This window comes from Grampus griseus (genome assembly GCF_964374135.1).
Source record: "Grampus griseus genome assembly, chromosome: 8".
Taxonomy (NCBI): Eukaryota; Metazoa; Chordata; class Mammalia; order Artiodactyla; family Delphinidae; genus Grampus; species Grampus griseus.
The window spans coordinates 37,298,805-37,323,013 of NC_139002.1; positions in this window are offsets into that span (position 1 = coordinate 37,298,805).

The following is a 24,209-nucleotide window of genomic DNA, read 5'->3' on the forward strand; positions in this document are numbered from 1 at the left end:
TACTACAAAGCTACAGTAATCAGGACAGTATGGTACTGGCACAAAAACAGAAAGATAGATCAATGGAACAGGATAGAAAGCCCAGAGATAAACCCACACACAATGGTAACCTTATCTTTGACAAAGGAGGCAGAAATGTACAGTGGAGAAAAGACAGCCTCTTCAATAAGTGGTGCTGAGAAAACAGGACAGGCACATGTAAAAGTATGAGATTAGATCACTCTCTAACACCATACACAAAAATAAGCTCAAAATGGATTAAAGACCTAAATTTAAGGCCAGAAACTATCAAACTCTTAGAGGAAAACATAGGCAGAACACTCCATGACATAAATCACAGCAAGATCCTTTTTGACCCACCTCCTAGAGAAATGGAAATAAAAACAAAAATAAACAAATGGGACCTAATGAAACTTCAATTTTTTGCACAGCAAAGGAAACCATAAACAAGACCAAAAGACAACTCTCAGAATGGGTGAAAATATTTGCAAATGAAGCAACTGACAAAGGATTTATCTCCAAAATTTATAAGCAGCTCATGCAGCTCAATTTGAAAAAAACAAACAACCCAATCTAAAAATGGGCAGAAGATCTAAATAGACATTTCTCCAAAGAAGATATACAGACTGCCAACAAACACATGAAAGAATGCTCAACATCATTAATCATTAGAGAAATGCAAATCAAAACTACAATGAGATATCATCTCACACCAGTCAGAATGGCCATCATCAAAAAATCTAGGAACAATAAATGCTGGAGAGGGTGTGGAGAAAAGGGAACACTCTTGTACTGCTGGTGGGAATGTGAATTGGTACAGCCACTATGGAGAACAGTATGAAGGTTCCTTAAAAAACTACAAATAGAACTACCATATGACCCAGCAATCCCACTACTGGGCATATACCCTGAGAAAACCATAATTCAAAAAGAGTCATGTACCAAAATGTTCATTGCAGCAGCTCTATTTACTATAGCCAGGAGATGGAAACAACCTAAGTGTCCATCATCAGATGAATGGATAAAGAAGATGTGGCACATATATACAATGGAATATTACTCAGCCATAAAAAGAAATGAAATTGACCTATTTGTAATAAGGTGAATAGACCTAGAGTCTGTCATACAGAGTGAAGTAAGTCAGAAAGGGAAAGACAAATACCGTATTCTAACACATATATATGGAATTTAAGGGAAAAAAATGTTATGAAGAACCTAGGGGTAAGACAGGAATAAAGACACAGACCTACTAGAGAATGGACTTGAGGATATAGGGAGGGGGAAGGGTAAGCTGTGACAAAGCAAGAAAGAGGCGTGGACATACATACACTACCAAACATAAGGTAGATAGCTAGTGGGAAGCAGCTGCATAACACAGGTAGATCAGCTCGGTGCTTTGTGACCACCTGGAGGGGTGGGATAAGGAGGGTGGGAGGGAGGGAGAAGCAGGAGGGAAGCGATATGGGAACATATGTATATATATAGCTGATTCACTTTGTTCTAAAGCAGAAACTAACACACCATTGTAAAGCAATTATACCCCAATAAAGATGTTAAAAAATAAATAAATAAAGACAACCTGTGCCATAAAATTCATCCTAACAATGAATAAAACCAGCATGATCTAGGAGATTATTATGTGCCCAAAGTACAGATATAAATTTAGAACAGTTTATATAATATTGACCTTTTGAATCAATTTCTAGACAATAAGTTTCATGTTGTCCACTTTAGCTTTCTATGTTTTGTTCTAACTGTGGTTAACTGGAAATTTTTTTTGACCTAGCAATACCTGTCCTCCACTGAAAAATAAAAAATTGATATTCAGTTGTCTTTTCTTGGGACTATTAAATTACATATAAACTTTTATTAGCAAGAAAGACAAAAAGTTAGTATGTGTCCAAATCACAAAGAAGCGTTATCAATATTATTGATACTGAAGGGCAACCAAAAAGACCAATTGGAAAATCATCATAGATGATACACAAGTGATGGGGTAATATATGGAAGAGAGAAGAAGAGGATGAACATGGCTCTATCACAAGAAATATATAGAGAGGGGAAATTTTTACAGTTTAGTTTTTAGAAACAGAAGTGCTTGGGCTGTTAAAAATAATGACAGGAAATTGTGGATCTGAGGACAAAAAGAAATTTCTAAGATTTGCCTGAGTCATATCTTTACAATGTGGTCTCTGAAAATTCTAAGTACAAAAGTCAATCAATATACATGAATTTTTAGTAACCAGTATTACCCTCTGTTATGTATTATTTACCCCACTAATACATATTTCAAGATTCTATGAGAAACTCTCCCAACCTTTTTGAAAGTGTTTTATCTTTCCAGAGAGCATAGTTGTTGTAAAACAGAGGTTGTTTCACTGAGTATCAAATAAATTGAGTATAAAATAAATATGCACATATGCCAAAATATGCTCGACAAAATTATAAATTGGGTCTTAATACACTATACGGATTACATACAGGACTTCATAATCCATAGTAGAGCAATGATTCTAACTGATGGAACAGGTGAGGCAGAGGAGTAACATTCTTCAACAAAGAAGCTTTTCCAAACCACATGTGAATGAGCATACACAGACCCAAACACACACGTGTGTGTGAGTGAACACACACATACACACACTCACATATATTAGATTTGGCAACATCCCCTCATTAATAGTCCTTTCAAGTTTCTGACAGGCTGTTGACTGAACACCTACAGGGCAAGGAACTCACTATGTCTTCAGGTAAATCTTTCTTTTAAAAAAGCCTTAAGAGTTACTAAAGTATATATATATACATTAAGCTTTTCAAAGTGGTCACAAATGTACTATTTCTATACTATGAGTCTCCTTGGAATAAGATCATTCTTTCTTCCACATGACCTCACTAGAAATTAGGCTTCAGCAACTAAATAAACCTATCAAATTTGCTTTTAAAAAACATCAAAGTTGTAAAAAGAATATCTATGTATGTATAACGGCATCATTTTGCTATACACCAGAAACTAATGCAACATTGTAAACCAGTGGTTCTTCAATTAAAGAAATAAATAAAATAAAATACATTAAAGAATATCGAAAGGGGACCTTCAAGGTGGCGGAGCAGTAACACGTGGAGATCACTTTCCTCCCCACAAATACATCAAAAATACATCTAAATGTGGAACAACACCTACAGAATACCTACTGAACACTGAGTTTTGGGAACTCAGACTTCCCAAAATCTTTGCTTTTACCATTTGTCCTAGGGTTCTGTCTGTCCATTTTGTTTTTGTTTTTTTTAGTATAGTTTATAGCACTGGTTATCAGTGGCGGATTTGTTTTTTGGTTTCATTGTTCTCTGCCTTTGTTCTTTCTTTTTTATTACTTTTTTATTTATAATATTTTTTTCATTTTTTATTTTAATTATTTTATCTATTTCTTGATTTTTTTCTCCCTTTCCTTCTGAGATGTGTGACTGACAGGGTCTTGGTGCTCCAGCCTGGTATCAGGCCTGAGCCTCTGATGTGCAAGAGCTGATCAACTCACTGGCCAACATGAGACCTCCCTGCAACACATAATATCAAATGACAAATCTCTCCCAAAGATATTGACCTCAATGTTAAGACCCAGCTCCACTCAACAACCAGCAAGCTACAGTACTGGACACCCTATGACAAACAACTAGCAAGACAGGAACACAACCCCACCCATTAGCAGAGAATCTGCCTAAAATCATAAGTTCACAGACACCCCAAAACACACCACCGGATGTGGTCCTGCCCACACAAGATCCAGCCTCATCCACCAGAAGACAGGCACCAGTTCCCCACCAACAGGAAGCTTACACAACCCACTGAACCAACCATACCCACTGGGGGCTGACACTAAAAACAATGGGAACTACGAACCTGCAGCCTGCAAAAAGGAGAACCCACAAACAGTAAGTTAAGCAAAATGAGAAGACAGAGAAATACACAGCAGATGAAGGCACAAGGTAAAAACCCACTGGACCAAACAAATAAAGAGGAAACAGTCAGGCTACCTAAAAAAAAATTCAGAGTAATGATGGTAGAGATGATCCAAAATCTTGGAAATAGAATGGAGAAAATACAAGAAACATTTAACAAGGACCTAGAAGAACTAAAGAGGAAACAAACAATGAGGAACAACAAAATAAATGAAATTAAAAATTCTCTAGAAGGAATCAATAGCAGAATAACTGAGGCAGAAGAATGGATAAGTGACCTGGTAGGTAAAATAGTGGAAATAACTACCACAGGGAAGAATAAAGAAAAAAGAATGAAAATAAATGAGGACAGTCTCAAACACCTCTGAGACATTAAACACACCAACATTTGAATTATAGGGGTCCCAGAAGAAGAAGAGAAAAAAAAAAAAGAAAAAGTGACTGAGAAAATATTTGAAGAGATTATAGTTGAAAACTTACCAAATCTGGGAAAGAAAATATTCAATCAAGTCCAGGAAGCATAGAGAGTCCCATACAGGATAAATCCAAGGAGAAACACATCAAGACACATATTACTCTAACTAACAAAATATAAGTACAAATAAAAAATATTAAAAGCAGCGAGGGAAAAGCAACAAATAACACACAAGGGAATCCCCATAAGGTAAGCAGCTGATATTTCAGCAGAAACTCTGCACACCAGAATGGAGTGGCAGGACATATTTAAAGTGGTGAAAGAGAGAAACCTACAAAGATTACTGTAACCAACAAGGTTGTCTTTCAGAATCGATGGAGAAATTAAAACAGACAAGCAACTGCTAACAGAATTCAGCACCACCAAACCAGCTTTACAACAAATGCTAAAGGAACTTCTCTAGGCAGGAAACACAAGAAAAGGAGAAGACCTACAATAACAAACCCAAAACAATTATGAAAATGGTAATAGAAACATATATATCGATAATTACCTTAAATGTAAATGAATTAATGTTCCCACCAAAAGACATAGACTGGCTGAATGGATACAAAAACAAGACATGGGTATGTATGCTGTCATGTATGCTGTCTACAAAGTACCCACTTCAGACCTAGGGACACATACAGACTGAAAGTGAGGAGATTTGAAAAGATATTCCATGCAAATGGAAATCAAAAGAAATCTGGAGTAGCAATTCTCATATCAGACAAAGTAGACTTTAAAATAAAGATTATTATAAGAGACAAAGAGGAACATTACATAATGGTCAATGGATCAATGCAAGAAAAAGATACAATAATTGTAAATATTAATGAACCCAACATAGGAGCACCTCAATACATAAGGAAAATGCTAACAGCCATAAAAAGGAAAATCAACAGTAAAACAATAATAGTAGGGAATTTTCACACCCACTCTCACCAACAGATAGACCATCCATATAAAAATAAATAAGGAGGGCTTCCCTGGTGGCACACTGGTTGAGAATCTGCCTGCCAATGTGGGGGACACAGGTTTGTATCCCAGTCTGGGAAGATCCCACATGCCACAGGGCGGTTGGCCCGATAGCCATGGCTGCTGAGCCTGTGCATCCAGAGCCTGTGCTCCACAACGGGAGAGGCCACAACAGTGAGAGGCCTGCATACCACAAAAAAATAATAATAATAAATAAATAAATAAGGAAACACTAGCTTTAAATGACACATTAAACAAGACAGACTTAATAGATATTATCAGGCATTCTATCCAAAAACAAAAGAATACATACAATTTCTTCTCAAGTGCTCATGGAACATTCTCCAGGATAGATCATATCTTGGGTCACAAATCAAACCTAGGTAAATTTATGAAAATTGAAATTATATCAAGTATCTTTTCCAACCACACTGATATAAGATTAGATATCAATTATAGGAAAATAATATGTGAAAAATACAAACACATGGAGGCTAATAGATACACTACTAAATCACCATGAATCACTGAAGAAATTAAAGAGGAAATAAAAAATACCTATAAACAAATGACAGTGAAAACATGATGACCCAAAACCTATGGGATGCAGCAAAAGCAGTTCTAAGAGGGAAATTTATAGCAATACAATCCTACCTCAACAAACAAGAAACATCTCAAATAAACAACCTAAACTTACACCTAAAACAATTGAAGAAAGAGGAACAAAAAAAACCCAAAGTTAGCAGAAGGAAAGATCAGATAAGAAATAAATGAAAAAGAAATGAAGGAAACGACAGCAAAGATCAATAAAACTAACAGCTGGTTCTGTAAGAAGATAAACAAAATTGATAAACCATTAGCGAGACTCATCAAGAAAAAAAGAGAGAAGACTCAAATTAAGAAAACCAGAAATGAAAAAGGAGTAGTAACAACTGACACTGCAGAAATACAAAGAATCATGAGAGATTACTACAAGCAACTATATGCCAGTAAAATTGACAACGTGGAAGAAATGGACAAATTCTTAGAAAAGCACAAACTTCCAAGACTGAATCGGGAAGAAATAGAAAATATGAACAGACCAATCACAAGCACTGATATTGAAACTCTGATTAAAAATCTTCCAACAGGGCTTCCGTGGTGGCGCAGTGGTTGATAGTCCGTCTGCCAATGCAGGGGACATGGGTTCGTGCCCCAGTCCAGGAAGATCCCACATGCCACAGAGCCGCTGGGCCCATGAGGGATGGTTGCTGAGCCTGTGCTTCTGGAGCCTGTGCTCCGCAACAGGAGAGGCCACCAACAGTGAGACGCCCCCATACCACACATATATATATATATATATATATATATATATATATATATATATATATATTCCAACAAAAAAATGCCCAGGACCAGATGGCTTCACAGGAAAATTATATCAAACATTTAGAGAAGAGCTAACAGCTATCTTTCTCAAACTCTGCCAAAATATAGCAGAGGGGGGAACACTCCCAAACTCATTCTACGAGGTCACCATCACCCTGATATCAAAACCAGAAAAAGATGTCACCAAAAAAGAAAACTACAGGCCAATACCACAGATGAACATAGATGCAAAAATCCTCACTAAAATACTAGTAGAGAGAATCCAATGGCACATTAAAAGGATCATACACCATGAACAAGTGGGGTTTAACCCAGGAATGCAAGAATTCTTCAATATATGCAAATCAATCAATGTGATACACCATATTATCAAATTGAAGGAGAAAAATTATATGATCATCTCATTAGATGCAGAAAAAGCTTTTGACAAAATTCAACACTGATTTATGACTTTAAAACCCTCCTGAGAGTAGGCACTGCGGGAACTTACTTCAATATAATAAAGGCCTTAATGACAAACCCACAGCCAACATTGTTCTCAATGGTGAAAAACTGAAAGCATTTCCACTAAGATCAGGAACAAGACAAGGTTGCCCACTCTCACCACTTTTATTCAACATAGTTTTGGAAGTTTTACCCACAGCTATCAAAGAAGAATAAGAAATACAAGGAATCCAAATCAGAAAAGAAGAGGTAAAATTGTCACTGTTTGCAGATGACATGATACTATACATAGAGAATCCTAAAGATGTTACCAGAAAACTTCTAGAGCTAATCAGTGGATTTGGTAAAGTAGCAGGATACAAAAGTAATGCACAGAAATCTCTTGCATTCCTATATACTAATGATGAAAAATCTGAAAGAGAATATAAGGAAACACTCCCATTTACTATTGCAACAAAAAGAGCAAAATACCTAGGTATAAACCTACCTAAGGAGACAAAAGACCTGTATACAGAAAACCATAAGACAATGAAGAAAGAAATTAAAGATGATACAAACAGATAGAGAGATAGATAATGTTCTTGGATTGGAAGAATCAACATTCTGAAAATGACTATACTACCCAAGGCAATTTACAGATTCAATGCAATCCCTGTCAAACTACTAATGACATTTTTCATAGAACTAGAACAAAAATTTCACAATTTGTATGGAAACACAAAAGACCCTGATTAGCTAAAGTAATCTTGAGGTAAAAATAAACAGAGCTGGAGGAATCAGGCTCCCTGACTTCAGACTATACTACAAAGCTACAGTAATCAAGACAGTATGGTACTGGCACAAAAACAGAAAGATCAATTGAATAGGATAGAAAGCTGAGAGATAAACCCATGCACCTATGGTAACCTTATCTTTGATAATGGAGGCAGAATATACAGTGGAGAAAAGACACCTCTTCAATAAGTGGTGCTGGGAAAACTGGATACCTACATGTAAAAGAATGAAATTAGAACACTCTCTAACACCATACACAAGAATAAACTCAAAATGGATTAAAGACCCAATTGTAAGGCCAGACACTATAAAACTCTTAGGGGAAAACATAGGCAGAACACTCTATGACATAAATCACAACAAGATGCTTTTGACCCACCTCCTAGAAGAATGGAAATAAAAACAAAAATAAATTACTGGGACATAACAAAACTTAAAAGCTATTGCACAGCAAAGGAACCATAAGCAAGATGAAAAGACAACCCTCAGAATGGGAGAAAATATGCAAATGATGCAACTGACAAAGGATTAATCTCCAAAATATACAAGTAGTTCATGCAGCTCTATATCAAGAAAACAAACAACCCAATCCAAAAATGGGCAGAAGACTTAAATAGAGATTTCTCCAAAGAAGATATACAGATTGGCAACATGAAAGGATGTTCAACATCACTAATCATTAGAGAAATTGAAGTCAAAGCTACAATGAGGTATCACCTCACTCCAGTCAGAATGGCCACCATCAAAAAATCTACAAATAATAAATGTTGGAGAGGGTGTGGAGAAATAGGTACCCTTTTGCAATGTTGGTGGGAATGTAAATTGATACAGCCACTATGGAGAACAGTATGGATGTTCCTTAAAAAACTAAAGATAGAACTACCATATGACCCAGCAATCCTACTACTGGGCATATACCCTGAGAAAATCATAATTCAATAAAAGTCATGTACCACAATATTCATTACAACTCTATTTACAATAGCCAGGACATGGAAGTACCTTAAATGTCCATCGACAGATGAATGGATAAAGAAGTTATGGCACATATATACAATGGAATATTACTCAGCCATAAAAGGAAACAAAATTGAGTTATTTGTAGTGAGGTGGATGGACCTAGTGTCTGTCATACAGAGTGAAGTTAGTCAGAAAGAGAAAAGCAAATACCGTATGCTAACACATATATATGGAATCTAAAATAAAAAAAAGTTCTGAAGAACCTAGGGGCAGCACAGGAATAAAGACACAGACGTAAGCTATGGACTTGAGACACGGAAAAGGGGAAGAGGAAGCTGGGACGAAGTGAGAGAGTGGCATTGACATATATACACTACCAAATGTAAAATAGATAGCTAGTGGGAAGCAGCCACATAGCACAGGGAGATCAGCTCAGTGTTTTGTGTCCACCTAGAGGGGTGGGATAGGGAGGGTGGGAGGGAGACTCAAGATGGAGGCCATATGAGGATACATGTATATGCATAGCTGATTCACTTTGTTATATGACAGAAACTAACACACCATTGTAAAGCAATTATACTCCAATAAAGACGTTAAAAAGTAAAATAAAACAGATAACCAACAAGGACCTACTGTATAGTACTTGGAATGCCACTCAATATTGTGTAATAACCTAAATAGGAAAATAATTTAGAAAAGAATTGTTACATGTTTATGTATTACTGAATCATTTTGCTGTACACCTGAAACCAAGACAACATTGTTAATCAACTATGCTCCAATATAAAATAAAAATTTTTAAAAATAGATAATAAGGACCTACTCTATAGCACAGGGAAATCTACTCAATATTCTGTAATAACCTATATGGGAAAAGAATCTGAAAAATAATGGATATATATATATGTATAACTGATTCACTTTGCTGTAAACCTGAAACTAACACAACATTGTAAATCAACTATACTCCAATAAATTTTTTTTAAAAGAGGAGATCAAATTATTTCTCAAAGAAGTATAGATAATAAATCTGGGGATCTTATATTTCAGAGTTTAGTCAAAGAAGCAGCAGAAAAACACACACACGTACACATACACGCACACATACACATACACACACGTATTTATTAGCAGGATTTGACTTTATACAATTATGTAATCATTCTCTGTGCTTCTGTGACTGGGACCTGGGACCCAGGATGGGACCTGGGACCTAGGATGCTTTAATGCAGTGCTTGCACCTGGGACCTGGGACCTAGGATGCTTTAATGCAGTGCTTGCACCTGGTCAAACATCTCCTCCAACAACAGATACAAAGAAACTATAAGGGACAAAAAAGCTCCGTGCATGTGCAGTGAGGCAAATTATGAACAACATGGTACAAAAAGACCAAAAACCCAGCTGCCACTTCTGAGGTATGGGGAGAAAAAGCAGTGTACTGCACATGATTCGTGCACACAGCACCACCAGAGTGTAGGCCCTCCCATGGATCTGCCCCTACCCTCACCCCCTTAAAGAGACCAGCTCATCCCCCCTCAGGGAGCAAACAAGGGAACTTGTTACTTGTTTTCACTCCCCCTGGCTGCAGCACAAGTCCCAGTAAAGCCTTGCCTGAATTTCTCATCTGGTCTCTTTTCTATTGATTAAAGAATCCAAAAAGCTGGGTCACTATCAATGCTACTGCGATTGTGTCTAGTTGTGAAGCCTGAGGTTCACAGAAAATGTAGTAGGAAAGAAAAGATGTGAGGTAAGGGAAGCAACTGAACCTGTGGGGATATCCTAAAATCCATAAAGGTGAACTGGAATGACCATAGCTTGAAAGCTCCAATATGGAAGTTGAGTTGATCTTCAGGAGAAGATGGCACTCTGCTTCATGTTGCTAACCATACATCTGGCCTAGGAGTCAGAGGACCTGTGGTCCAGCTTCTGCCCATGCCAACAAAATAAGCCATCAGATAAACACCAATGTGGCTTACAGATGGTGATTCCCTTCTACCTGTCAAACTTCTCTCAAAATGTCTCTAGTGGCCCATGCTAGTTGGCAACTGTGCAGAGGTGGGAGTTATAGGAAATAAAGTTCCAGCTGAGTTAGGGTTATAAAATACAAATCTACTGTACTATTTATTCATATGTATTATTAAATAAAAATATATAGTCCTTATAAAAAATATATATCCTTGCCAATATTTCACAAAAGAAATAAAAATTATTTCATGGATCTTGAATGCTATATATATTCCAAAAATAGTCCCTGTGTGAAGTATGAGTACCCTCATGTCATAGAACAGCAAGAGGGAGTGGTAGACATGGAGGAAGACATGTGGATCACATGTTCAATTTTACTATCTCTGTTTTATAGTTAAGGAAACAGACCCAATGAGGTTAGATGAGTTGAATACAGACGCACAGCTTTTCTCAGTCAAGAGTCAGAATTAGAAGCCATATCTCCTTTTTAATAGTCCAGTGTTTTCAAGTGTATTTCATATATTTTTTTGTAATTTATAAGCCATATATATAAAAACAAACTTACTATTTTATTATTATTATTATTATTCACACTGCCAGTTTTCTTTTCCCCTTGCTTGGGGAAAAGCAGAGTTAAATTTTAAGATTGCCTCTACACAGTCTTTCCAAATCTAAAATGGTTTTTTAACTTCCTCTATAATAATTTATTCCTCAGGTTTCATAACTTTTTGACTTATGTGTGTTTAACTTCTGCAGCATTTGAATTTATCAATTAAATTGACACCTGTTTCTGTTTTCATGTTAAGGTTGAATTAGTGTCAACAAAAGCAGCATGCTTTCTTGTTTATAGAGTACCTACCTTATTTGAATAGAAGTTCTGCTTTGTATTGCTTTAGGCATAAAATTACATTGGAAAGGGAAGCACATCTTAATTAAAACTGATCTAAAGCCATTCCCCTGTACAAGCTTTTTCAGCACTGACAGTGTTTTCTGCTGTATAAGCTGCGTCACCATCCTTATTCAATGTAGTCTTAAGTACTACCTAAACATGGCAGTTAGTGCAGAGAGACATAAATGTGTGAGCAAAAAAGTTCATATCCAGGACAGAAAATAAATCCTACTTGCAAAACAAAATATAACCAATATGCTCTTATTATAATAACATAAGAAAATTCTTGTAAATTTTTCCTGTTTTACATTCAAATCCATTATTTTTCTTGTCTACCAATATTTTTAAATTAGTTGATGTGCTGTGACTGCAAAGGTGAAATGAAAAGATTAGGAGTTGCACATCTGTTTACAGTTTTGGTTTATAGTTCTGGGACATTACATTCTGGAGACATTCTGTTACAGTTCATTTTAACAGTAATTAGAAGTACCCCCATAATGAGGAGCTTGCTGTTGGAAGCAACTTCATTAGTTTGGGTGGTTTTATTGGTTTCCTTTAGGGTGAGGAACTATCACTAATTGTTGTAATTTAATAGGAAAATTACTGAAGCAAGAACAATTCCACTGAATCTTCAATGAGGCATTAGACAGAAGTTTCCTTTCCAAATAATGAAATATAAGAGAACAGTGTTTACCTAAAAAATTCTTATATGAATTCACATGAATTAACATGGAAGGGCTATTTTTTGGTTAAATGTTTAAATATTGCTTTAATAAAACATAAGTATGCATACTGAAAAACACAGGTAAAGTTGACATAAATGTGTCCACTTAAGGCATTTTCCTTCACAGCTTATTTAAACTGACATAAAGTCAACCCAGTTGGCCTTTGGAAATTCAGTCTTCCTTCAGATAAAGAGGTTAATTCACTTTTCTAAGCCTGTTCTGTTCTCTTGTTTCTCTTCTATTATTCCCTTCTCTTTTTTTCCCTCATACATCAACTCCCTAAGTAGCAACATTTTCTCTATCACTCAATTTTATCACCTCTGGTACACACATAATTCTGTATCTGAAAAATACTTTATAATCATTTAGGAATCTTTCCTCCCACTTCCAATGCAATGCAGCTCAACATTACTTTTAGTATTTTAGAGATGAGAAAATAGATCCAGAAAAAGACTTACCAGGATTTCAAGGCAAAACAGAGCCAAATTAATAATCTGAGATGCAACCTTCTATCCTTTATCTTAGACCACTTCATGCCACCACCATCATTTGGAAATGATGCTCTTTTATTATAATAGAGAGAATGTTTTAAAATTTCCAAATGTGTGGAGTTAATAATGTCTGGCCTCTAAAAGACAGAAGCAAAAATAGGAGAAAGTTTATATTTTGTCTTCAAGCTGGTCCTCCTGGTACAAAATGATAACCTTCTATTAAAGGTGTGCTTCAGGAACTATGAGCTGTAAACTCCAGGACTATGTCTGTGATGCTGATTTCTATGATCTAACTATGTAACACAGTGCCTAACTATGGCTAGTTTTCCATAAATATTTGTTGAATAAACATTGGGACAAATAAAACAAAGTGTGATCAACCCTACTGACTTTGAGTAGCTAGAGTTTCTCTCACTTTGTTGAAAAGTTTGGTGTCTGAACATTCTTCCCACTTCATTTCTAAATTTTACATTCCAAATCACTCCTCCCCACTCCAGTCCAATTTCCATCTTCTCCAACTTCCCCTTCTCTATCTTGCAGGGCTGAAGAATAGCAGATTCTCTCCCAACCACCTTATTTAATCTCTATTTGATGATTTCTCACTTTGGAATTCTCAGGTCTTGGATTACTAAGCATCACTGACATTGAGTGGAAATCCAAAATCGCCATTGTAAATTGAATATTTAAATTTTAAAAGAAAAGTGTAGGTATTTGGAGACACTAAAACCCTCCCTGTGGGTAAGAGTACTGTTTCTTTAGGAAGTGGTTGGAGATTTGAAGTCACGTTAAAAACTAAAAAGAGGTAAGAGAAATTGTTGGGACCACTCAGGAGAAGATACTAACTCCTTAAATCATGTTTTCTATATCTTTAACTGTTTTGATTTCATGTTGTAATTCCCTTTTGAAATTATCACAAATCTTCAGTAAAGAATTTCAAATGTTTTTAAACAGCCTATTATAATAGTCCCAGTATGCTTGAAGAGGGAGGACAGTAAATAGGAAAGGGAAAATTTTCCCTCCCCCATCTTCGTATGACCCCAGTGGAGAGAAAACATTATTCTCAAAGTTGGTCTAAGAAACAAGTGTTAACTAGTGCACTGGAAATGGTAGTTCTCAATATAACTGGAAGAATATCTCTAGTGTGTACAACTCAAAAGAACTAATATGGCAGAAAGTACTAGTTATCCCTTTTTAAAAGTGTTGTGCTCCGGGACTTCCATGGTGGCACAGTAGTTGAGAGTCCGCCTGCTGATGCAAGGGACACAGGTTCATGCCCCGGTCCGGGAAGATCCCACATGCCATGGAGCGGCTGGGCCTGTGAGCCATGGCCACTGAGCCTGTGCATCCGGAGCCTGTGCTCCACAACGGGAGAGGCCACAACAGTGAGAGGCCCACATACCGCAAAAAAAAAAAAGAAAAGTGTTGTGTTCCTAGACCTATGAAAATGGTAACACTGTGTAGACCACATGATAAAAAGAAAATTCTAAGGCTGAAGGCAGATGAACAAGGAGAATTCATTTGTAGCTGAGTGTCCATCCTGAATGTTAGCAAAATGGAAGATTATATATACAATGATAACAGTAATAACAAACTCATATTAACATGTAAGTTAAGGTAGTCTAGAATAAACACAAGAAAATAAACAATTGTGTATAAAGAATGGCTCATAGTAAGTTCACGTAGCTATTAAATAACAAATATAACTCTACTCTTAAAGGTTGAAACTTTAGAGCTAAGGTGGCAAATGTAGTTCATTATTATAACAGAAATTCCAGAGCATGAATTTAAAATAAGTTCCATGAAAATTCAGACACTGTTACATCATATGTCAAGGGGTGATATAGTAGGTCCATGTATTTATTTGCATATGAATCTAAGAAGTTTGATAAGAAGAAAAAAATTATTAAACCTTTTTATTCTCTCAACCATTCTCCAGATTAGTCCATAACTCCAAATATCCCTCCCAATTCTATAGGTTGGATAGAACAGTCAATTATTGTGACAATAATGCTGCATAATGAATTATCTTAAAACATAGTGACATGAAACAACTGAGTATTTATTTTTCACTCATGAGTCTGCAGGTCAGCTGAGGTTTGGCCATTCGAAACTGGTCTTAGAAGGCTTGGCTCCAGGCTGTGGGTTGGATCCAGGTCTGCTTCATATGTCTGGTATTTTCTTTTGACCAGTGGTTACCTAAGCCATATTTTCAAGGTGAAGTTCGGGAGCTCAAGACGGCAAGCCCAACCACACAAATCCTTTCAAGCCTCCATGCGAGTTGCATCTTTAACATAATTTAACCAAAGCAAGTCACATGACCAAGCCCAATGAAAATTTCAAGAAGTGAATATTTCTTGATCAATAATTTAATTTAATTTAATTTAATTTAATAATTTAATTTAATGCCACAGTGAGGAAAGAATTCACCAGTGGAAATATCTATGTTGCAATCTCAATAACTGAGGACAGTAGAAACTGCAGGTAAAGAAGAACCTTTGAAAATGTTAAAGAGCAATTTTCCTCAAAATAGGCATATCTATCTCTAGAAAAGTCCAAGGGTATTTAGAGTAAAGGTTATAGTAAACAGTAAATTAAAGTTTCATTAATACAATACATATGTAATGAGCAGCCTAGCTTGTGTCAAGCACTTCACAAAACACTTGAGGAAAGAAAGTTGAAAAGCACAGGAGCTTCTCTGTGAAGTTGAGAGTACAAGGGAGCAGTGAATTGTGACCTCAGATTTGGGCCTGAAATGTCAAATAAACATATGGTAAAATATGGATGAGAGCAAGTGGAAACATCAACATCTATTCTACAACGGTTCTCATGGCAAAATCAGTAGTCATGGATGCATGCCTTTGCAATATGATAGGTGTGAGTCTGTGGAGGGACATGGAAGATGGCATTTGTTACCACAAAGAATTCCCACACAGAGGTCTTTGAGAAGGCTGAAGTTCCAGGACACTGTTGCTGTATGAGACCGTATTTCAATTCCAGCTTGAAAACAATGAAAATACCTATGTTTATTTTAATTTATATCTAGAAAATATATTATTTCAACTCACTGACTTTAAGGGAAAATGCTGGGGCAGATTTCAGGACAGCTTTTTTAGGATAAACCTAGAAGAGTATAATTTTGTTTTATCCATAGATAAATGGACAAGGGGAAACATTAACATTAAGCTATTTTCCTAGACATAGCTTTCCAAGGGGTATTTTCCTGGATCCTATGTAATAATAGCTTTGTCATTGTCATCTTCATCATCATCATTACAACTGACATTTTTCAGTGTACCAGATACTGTATTAAGTTACTGACATGTATTAACTCATTAAACTCCAAAATAACCATATGAAATATGTATTATTTATTTCCTTTTATGAAGGAGCTGTGTCTCAAAATAACTTGTCTAAGATCATACAGTGAGTAAATGAGAAAGTCAAACTTTAATCTCAGGCATAGTCTGATGTCAAAGCATCAACATTGGGCTTCCCTGGTGGTGCAGTGGTTGAGAATCTGCCTGCCAATGCAGGGGATACGGGTTCGAGCCCTGGTCTGGGAAGATCCCACATGCCATGGAGCAACTGGGCCCGTGAGCCACAACTACTGAGCCTGTGCATCTGGAGCCTGTGCTCCACAACAAGAGAGGCCGCGACAGTGAGAGGCCTGTGCACCGTGATGAAGAGTGGCCCCCGCTTGCCACAAATAGAGAAAGCCCTCGCACAGAAACGAAGACCCAACACAGCCAAAAATAAATAAATAAATAAATTTATTTTTTTAAAAAAAAGCATCAACATTAAAATGACTTATTACACATTTTGCAGACATATATGATACAAGCTCTGCTTGGATTTGAGTTATAACCAGGATATACCATGAGCAAGTAATCAAATCAAGCTTTGACTAAATCTGTGCCACACTTCAGTGAGAGGAGGTGAGAGTTAATGTACCTTCTTAATTTAACACCTGATACTACAGAGATTTTTCAGACTGTTAAATGGAAAATGAAGCTCATGGAATGACAGTTGTCTTACATTTATCAAATTATTTGTTGTGATGATTTACACAGGTATCATTTTAGTGCACAATAAAAGCCAAATTGATATTATATTGAACAGCTCACCCTAATGGCTGGCTCAATAATATGAATTTATCAGCCCATTCATTGGTAAGAGATGCTGGAATAAATTGAAAGGGAACAAAGCTTTAATATAATACAAAGAATATTGAGAAATTATGCCCTAGTAATATGTAATAGGGATTCTACAAGACAGGATTTTGTTTTCTGAATATCTGAATAGTAAAGCAATAAAGAAAAATGTTTTCAGAAGATGATCTTTGATCCTCAAAAATAAAGGAAATGAAAAAAATCTGCATGTCTTCACATCCTGTAAGTATATAAATTCAGTAATTCATGTCCAATATAAGAAAGAGCTGGTTTCAGTAGTATAACATTAATAATTTTACTACAACAACAAGTACTTAACATATTTACTCCAAAAATTGAATGAGTAGATTAAAAGTCAAAATAAGTGCACATATTAAAAAAAATTTTCAAAAGTTATAAAAAGATTTCAGGAATAAAATATTTCGATAATTCAGTTGTTGACCATTTGCCTTTTTCTTTAATCTTTATTAGCCAATCTCTTGTTACCATTGGTATAACTGTTACTTGAACTTCCAAGCCAGTCTTTCCTCATTTGCATTCAAATCAACATATCTTCTAGTAACCGTCACGTGCTCTTCCTGGTGTTTCTCTCAGATAAGATTATTCCTTTTAAAACTATTCGTCTACAACTTTAATATTCCTATGTCTCTTTACTCCCTGTTTCATCCATAGATTTTCTCAGTGCCATTTTTTCTTGGCAATCTGGTTCAATTCCACTATCATTTATATCAGGTATCAAATAATTTTTTCTATATCATTTTTCCAGTTGTCTATGAGTCTTAACCACTTTCAGGTGAATGTTTTTTCTCATCACTAAAAATCTTCCCACAAGAAAGTTATTATAAACAACAAATAATAACAACAGTAAAATGGCTCTGACAATTCCTACACCCTCAGCATTTTGGGTTTATCATTTATAACCTTCTGTAGTAATCAAAAGTCATTCACTGACAAGTGAAGGATGCTCAACTCAAATTATCTTAATAAGAAATGTACTTTAGTATTTAGAGACATCGAAGGGTAGAACTAGCCTCAGGCAAGTTTGGAGCTAGAGATTAAAGGATGTCGGAAGGCATCTCTCTCTCTTTTTCCCCTCTATTTCCCTCTGTATGTTGGATTTATTTGCTCTTACTACAGACAGACTTCATTTATGAAGCTAATGAGGGTGGTCAGTGGCAAATTCTCATTTTAATTATTCAGCTCCCAACTTCAACAAAAAAAAATACAAAAGAGGGTATTTTTGTTGTTGTAATTATTATTGGTCCAACAACTATATATCAATGTCAATACCAAGGAAAGTCTCTGATTAGTCAGCTTAGGTCTGTGCCACATATTGGACTATTCATTACTGCCAAAGTCACAGGATATTATGATTGTCCAATCCTAAGATCCATGACTGGTGAAGAGGAAGCACATACTACCTTAATTGGCAATCCTGTTACACTTATGGAATGGAGTTATCAGATATCAAAGAGAGGAGATAGAAATGCTGAGGCTACAGAACCAAGATTTGCAAACTACATTCCACTTTATAGTTGTCAAGTATCTATGTATATTCCGTCTCATGAATATAATTACAGAATATTTTTGTCTGTTAAAATAAGCTATTACCATTCTTTAAAAGGCAACCAGAATCAGAAGGTCAAGCAAGATGATGACATAGGAGGCTTCTCAGCTCCCTTCCCCAATTGGATGCACCGAATGTACAAATACACATGAGCAATTCCCTCTGAAAGAGATCCAGAAGCTAGCTGATCAACTCCTACACATCAAGCAATAAGGAAAATGACCACATCGAAATGAGTAAGAAACACATCCTTGCCATAAACTCCACCCCAGCACACCTCCACAGGAGGAAATCCCCAACTCCCAGCTTCTCCTTGGGGAGAAAAGGTTTTGGATTCCACATCTATCATCCCAACTTTTAAGACTCCCACCTAAGGAGCAAGACCCCAAAACACCTACCTCTGAAAACCAATAGGGTTTGTGTCCATGAGACTCACAAGACTATAGCAAAGAAGTAGTTTCTGGTGGGCATGTGAGACTCACCATAGCTGTGCACCAGTGCCTAGCATAGAGGGGGCAGACAGAGGCACCCACCTCCCAATCTTCCACTGAAAGAGGTGTTGCCTGAAAAAGAATGCACAGTGTGAGAGATGTGAGTTCAGTTTTATTTGTTGGTTTACTGAGGATTATAGCCCAAGAGAGAGCCTCTCAGATAACTCTGAGGAACTGTTCTGAAAAAATAGAAGAGTAGGTCAGTAGATATATGACTTTGGTGAAGGGGGTATATGCAATCAAGCACACATCTCGGTAGAAGATTGCTGCTAGTTATAAGGAGATGTCTGCATTAATTATTTTAGTGTTTTTCTATATATGAGACGATACAAGAAATTGGCTTCATACAATTTTCTCATGAAAATGTGTATCTGAAGGCCTGTTCTGCAAGTTTTCCCAGAGCACAAAGTGCCTTGTGCCTGATCTCCACCCTGAATTCCTTTTAGAATGTGTTAATGGTCACTGCAGTGACTTAATTCCTATAGGATCAGGTGGTGAGGTACATCTTTTGTTGTCAGAGGTTTATCTGAATACTTTAAAAGCTGATGCTTGAGGGCCAGGTTTCTGCTTTAGCATGTAACAAGAGGCTGGCCAAGATTCTTTACTGAGCATCCTCCTTCCAGCCTGTTCCAAGTCACCAGTATCGTCTTGGAGGAACTTGTATATAAGTCTGTGTCCTAGTTTTTATGGCTACAGCCTGAGAGATGGGTCCCAGATTGCATGACTGATAGCCAACAGGGCTTCCATTCTTGGGTACTACAGGAATGTAGCAAAAAAGAAAAGAAAAGAAAAAGAAGCAGCAGCAGTTATTAGCTGGCTATCCCACCAGGGCTCAACACAGCGAGAGCAAAGATACCAATCCCCCAATTTTTCCCTGAAAGAAGTTTATCTGTATACTTTAAAAGCTGCTGCCTGAGGGCCAAGCTTCTAATCAGCCTTCATCAAGGTGTTGACTGTGATCCTCCCCTTTGGGACAATGATGGGTTTTCCTATATCCTCAGCTACAGGGAGTAACTAAAATAAAAGGAGGCAGCTTGGACGATCACAAAGTTTGGAGAGACAACAAAAAAAGCACAGGGTGATTGATGAGGTTCATCTCTTACATCAGACTACAGTACTCTGTCAAGACTAGAAGTGGTGGCTATTTTATCTAATGCACAGAAACCAACACAGAGAGCCAAGGAAAATGAAGAAACAGAGAAATATATTCCAAACAAAAGAACAAGATTAATCTCCAGAAACAGATCTTAATGAAACAGAGATAAGTGTTTTACCTGATAGAGAATTCAAAATAATGGTCGTAAAGATACTCACTGTGTTAGGAGGGCAATGCATGAACAAAGTGAAAATTTCAACAATGAGAAAATATAAAATGTATGATATGGAAATCATAGAGCTTAAAAATACAATAACTGAACCAAAAAATTCAATAGAGGTTTCAACAATAGACTAGATAAAGTGAAATAAAGGATCAGAGAAGTCAAATACAGAGCAATGGAATCCATCCAGTCACAGGAGCAAAAAGATAAAAGAATAAGAAAGAATGAAGATAGCTAAGGGACTAATGGGACAACATCAAGTGGGTCTATATTCACATTATAAAAGACTCCAAAGCAGAACAGAGAGAGAGAGAAAGGGGCAGAAAGCTTATTCAGAGGAATAATGACTGAAAACTTCCCTAACCTGAGCAACAAAACAGACAACCATATCCAGGAAACTCAAAATGCCCCAAATAAGAGGAAGCCAAACAGAAACATTATAATTAAATTATCAACAGTTAAAGGAATATTATAATTAAATTGGTCAAAAGATAGAGGCAAGGAGAGAATCTTAAAAGCAGCAAGAAAGGGCTTCCCTGGTGGCACAGTGGTTGAGTCCGCCTGCCGATGCAGGGGAAACAGGTTCGTGCCCTGGTCCAGGAGGATCCCACATACCACAGAGCGGCTGGGCCTGTGAGCCATGGCCGCTGAGCCTGCACGTCCACAGCCTCTGCTCCACAGCGGGAGAGTCCACAATGGTGAGAGGCCCGCGTATCGCCAAAAAAAAAAAAAAAAAAAAGCAGCAAGAAAAAACAACTCATTATATTCAAGGGAATGCTCATTGACCATCAACAGATTTTTCAGCAGAAACTCTGCAGGCCAGAAGGAAGTGGCATAATATATTCAAGGTGATGAAAGAAAAAAACTACCAACAAAGAATAATGACAATCAAGTTACTCTTCTGATCTGAAGGGGAAATAAAGTTTCTCAGAAAAACAAAAGTTAAGGAGATCCTTACCACTAGACTGAACTTACAAGAAAGGTTAAAGGGAGTTCATATGAAACAAAGGATCCTAATTAGTAACAGGAAAATATGATAGTATACAACTCACTGGTAAAGATAAACATATAGTTAAATTCAAAATACTCTAATGTTGTGATGGTGGTGGGTAAATCACTTATAACGCTAATATAAAGGTTAAATGACAAAAGTATTAAAAATAACAATAACTACAATACTGGATACTCAATGTAAAGAGATGTAAATGGTGACATCAAAAACATAAAATATGGGAAGGGATGTTTAAAAATGTAGAACTTTTGTATGCATTCAAAGTTAAGTTATTATCAGCTTAAAATAATGCTTATATTACTCATGATTACACAAAGCAAAAGCCTACATATAGTAGGTACACAAAAGAGAAGGAGAAAGGGATAAAGCATACTACTACAGGAAATCCTCAAATCTCAAAGAAAAAGGGAAGGAGAAAAAGAAACAAGGGAATTACAAAACAACAGGAAAAAAATTTTAGGGTAATATAAGTCTATACCTATCAATAGTTACTTTATTATTTAATTTATTTTTAGCTATTACAGTCATTGTTATGGTTTATTAGTGTAAAAGGAAACAGATTAAAATCAACAAAGAGAAAAGGTGCATAGGGCAAAAACCAGAAGGAACTAAGCATAAATTTCCAAGTGTCCTCTCCCAATAGAGTCACATGTGTAATTTTCCCAACAATAATGCAAAATGACTATAGATATAAAGTGTTGTCAACCAGGTAAGTATTAATAATTACTTTACATGTAACTGAAGTATATTCTGCAACTAAAAGAGAGTGGCTGAAGCATTAAAAATAATAATAATAATAAGACCTAGAGGGCAGACAGCAGAAGCAAGAAGAAAAACAATTCTGCAGCCTGTGGAACAAAAACTATATTTACAGAAAGATAGACAAGATGAAAAAGCAGAGGGCTATGTACCAGATGAAGGAACAAGATAAAACCCCAGAGAAACAACTAAATGAAGTGGAGACAGGCAACTTACCAGAAAAAGAATTCAGAATAATGATAGTGAAGATTATCCAGGACCCTGGAAAAAGAATGGAAGCAAAGATTGAGAAGATGCAAGAAACGTTTAACAAAGATCTAGAAAAATTAAAGAACAAACAAACAGAGATGAACAATACAATAACTGAAATGAAAAATACACTACAAGGAATCAATAGCAGACTAACTGATGCAGAAGAACGGATAAGTGACCTGGAAAAAAAAATGGTGGAATTCACTGCTGTGGACAGAATATAGAAAAAACAGTGAAAAGAAATGAAGACAGCCTAAGAGACCTCTGGGACAACATTAAATGCAACAACATTTGCATTATAGGGACCCCAGAAGGAGAAGAGAGAGAGAAAGGACCTGAGAAAATATTTGAAGAAATTATAGTCAAAAAATTCCCTAACATGGGAAAGGAAATAGCCACTCAAGTCCAGGAAGCACAGCGAGTCCCATACAGAATAAACCCAAGGACAAACACTCTGAGACACATAGTAACCAATTTGCAAAAATTAAAGACAAAGAAAAATTATTGAAAGCAACAAGGGAAAAATGGCAAATAACATACAAAGGAACTCCCATAAGGTTAACAGCTGATTTCTCAGCAGAAACTCTATAAGCCAGAAGGGAGTGGCATGTTATACTTAAAGTGATGAAAAGGAAGAACCTGCAACCAATATTACTCTATCCAGCAAGGATCTCATTCAGATTGGAAGGAGAAGTCAAAAGCTTTACAGTAAAGCAAAAGCTAAGAGAATTCAGCACCACCAAACCAGCTCTACAACAAATGCCAAAGGAACTTCTCTAAGTGGGAAACACAACAGAAGAAAAGGACCTACAAAAACAAACCCAAAATAATTAAGAAAATGGTCATAGAAACATACATATCAATAATTACTTTAAACGTGAATGGGTTAAGTGCTCCAACCAAAAGACACAGACGGGTTGAATGGATACAAAAACAAGAACCATATATATGCTGTCAACAAGCAACCCACTTCAGACCTAGGGACACATACAGACTGAAAGTGAGGAGATGGAAAAAGATATTCCATGCAAATGGAAATCAAAAGAAAGCTGGAGTAGCAATACTCATAGCAGATAAAATAGACTTTAAAATAAAGAATGTTACAAGAGACAAGGAAGGACACTACATAATGATCAAGGGATCAATCCAAGAAGAAGATATAAGAATTATAAATATATATGCACCCAACATAGGAGCACCTCAATACATAAGGCAACTGTTAACAGCTCTAAAAAAGGAAATCGACAGCAACACAGCAATAGTGGGGAGACTTTAACACCTCACTTACACCAATGGACAGATCATCCAAAATGAAAATAAATAAGTAAAGAGAAGCTTTAAATGACACAATAGACCAGATAGATTTAATTGATATTTATAGGATATTCCATCCAAAAACAGCAGATTACACTTTCTTCTCAAGTATGCACAGAACATTCTCCAGGATAGATCACATCTTAGGTCACAAATCAAGCCTCAGTAAATTTAAGAAAATTGAAATCATATCAAGCATATTTTCTGACCACAACGCTATCGCTATGAGATTAGAAATAAATTACACGTAAAAAAATGTAAAAAATCACAAACACATGGAAGCTAAACAGTACGTTAGTAAATAACCAAGAGAGCACTGAAGAA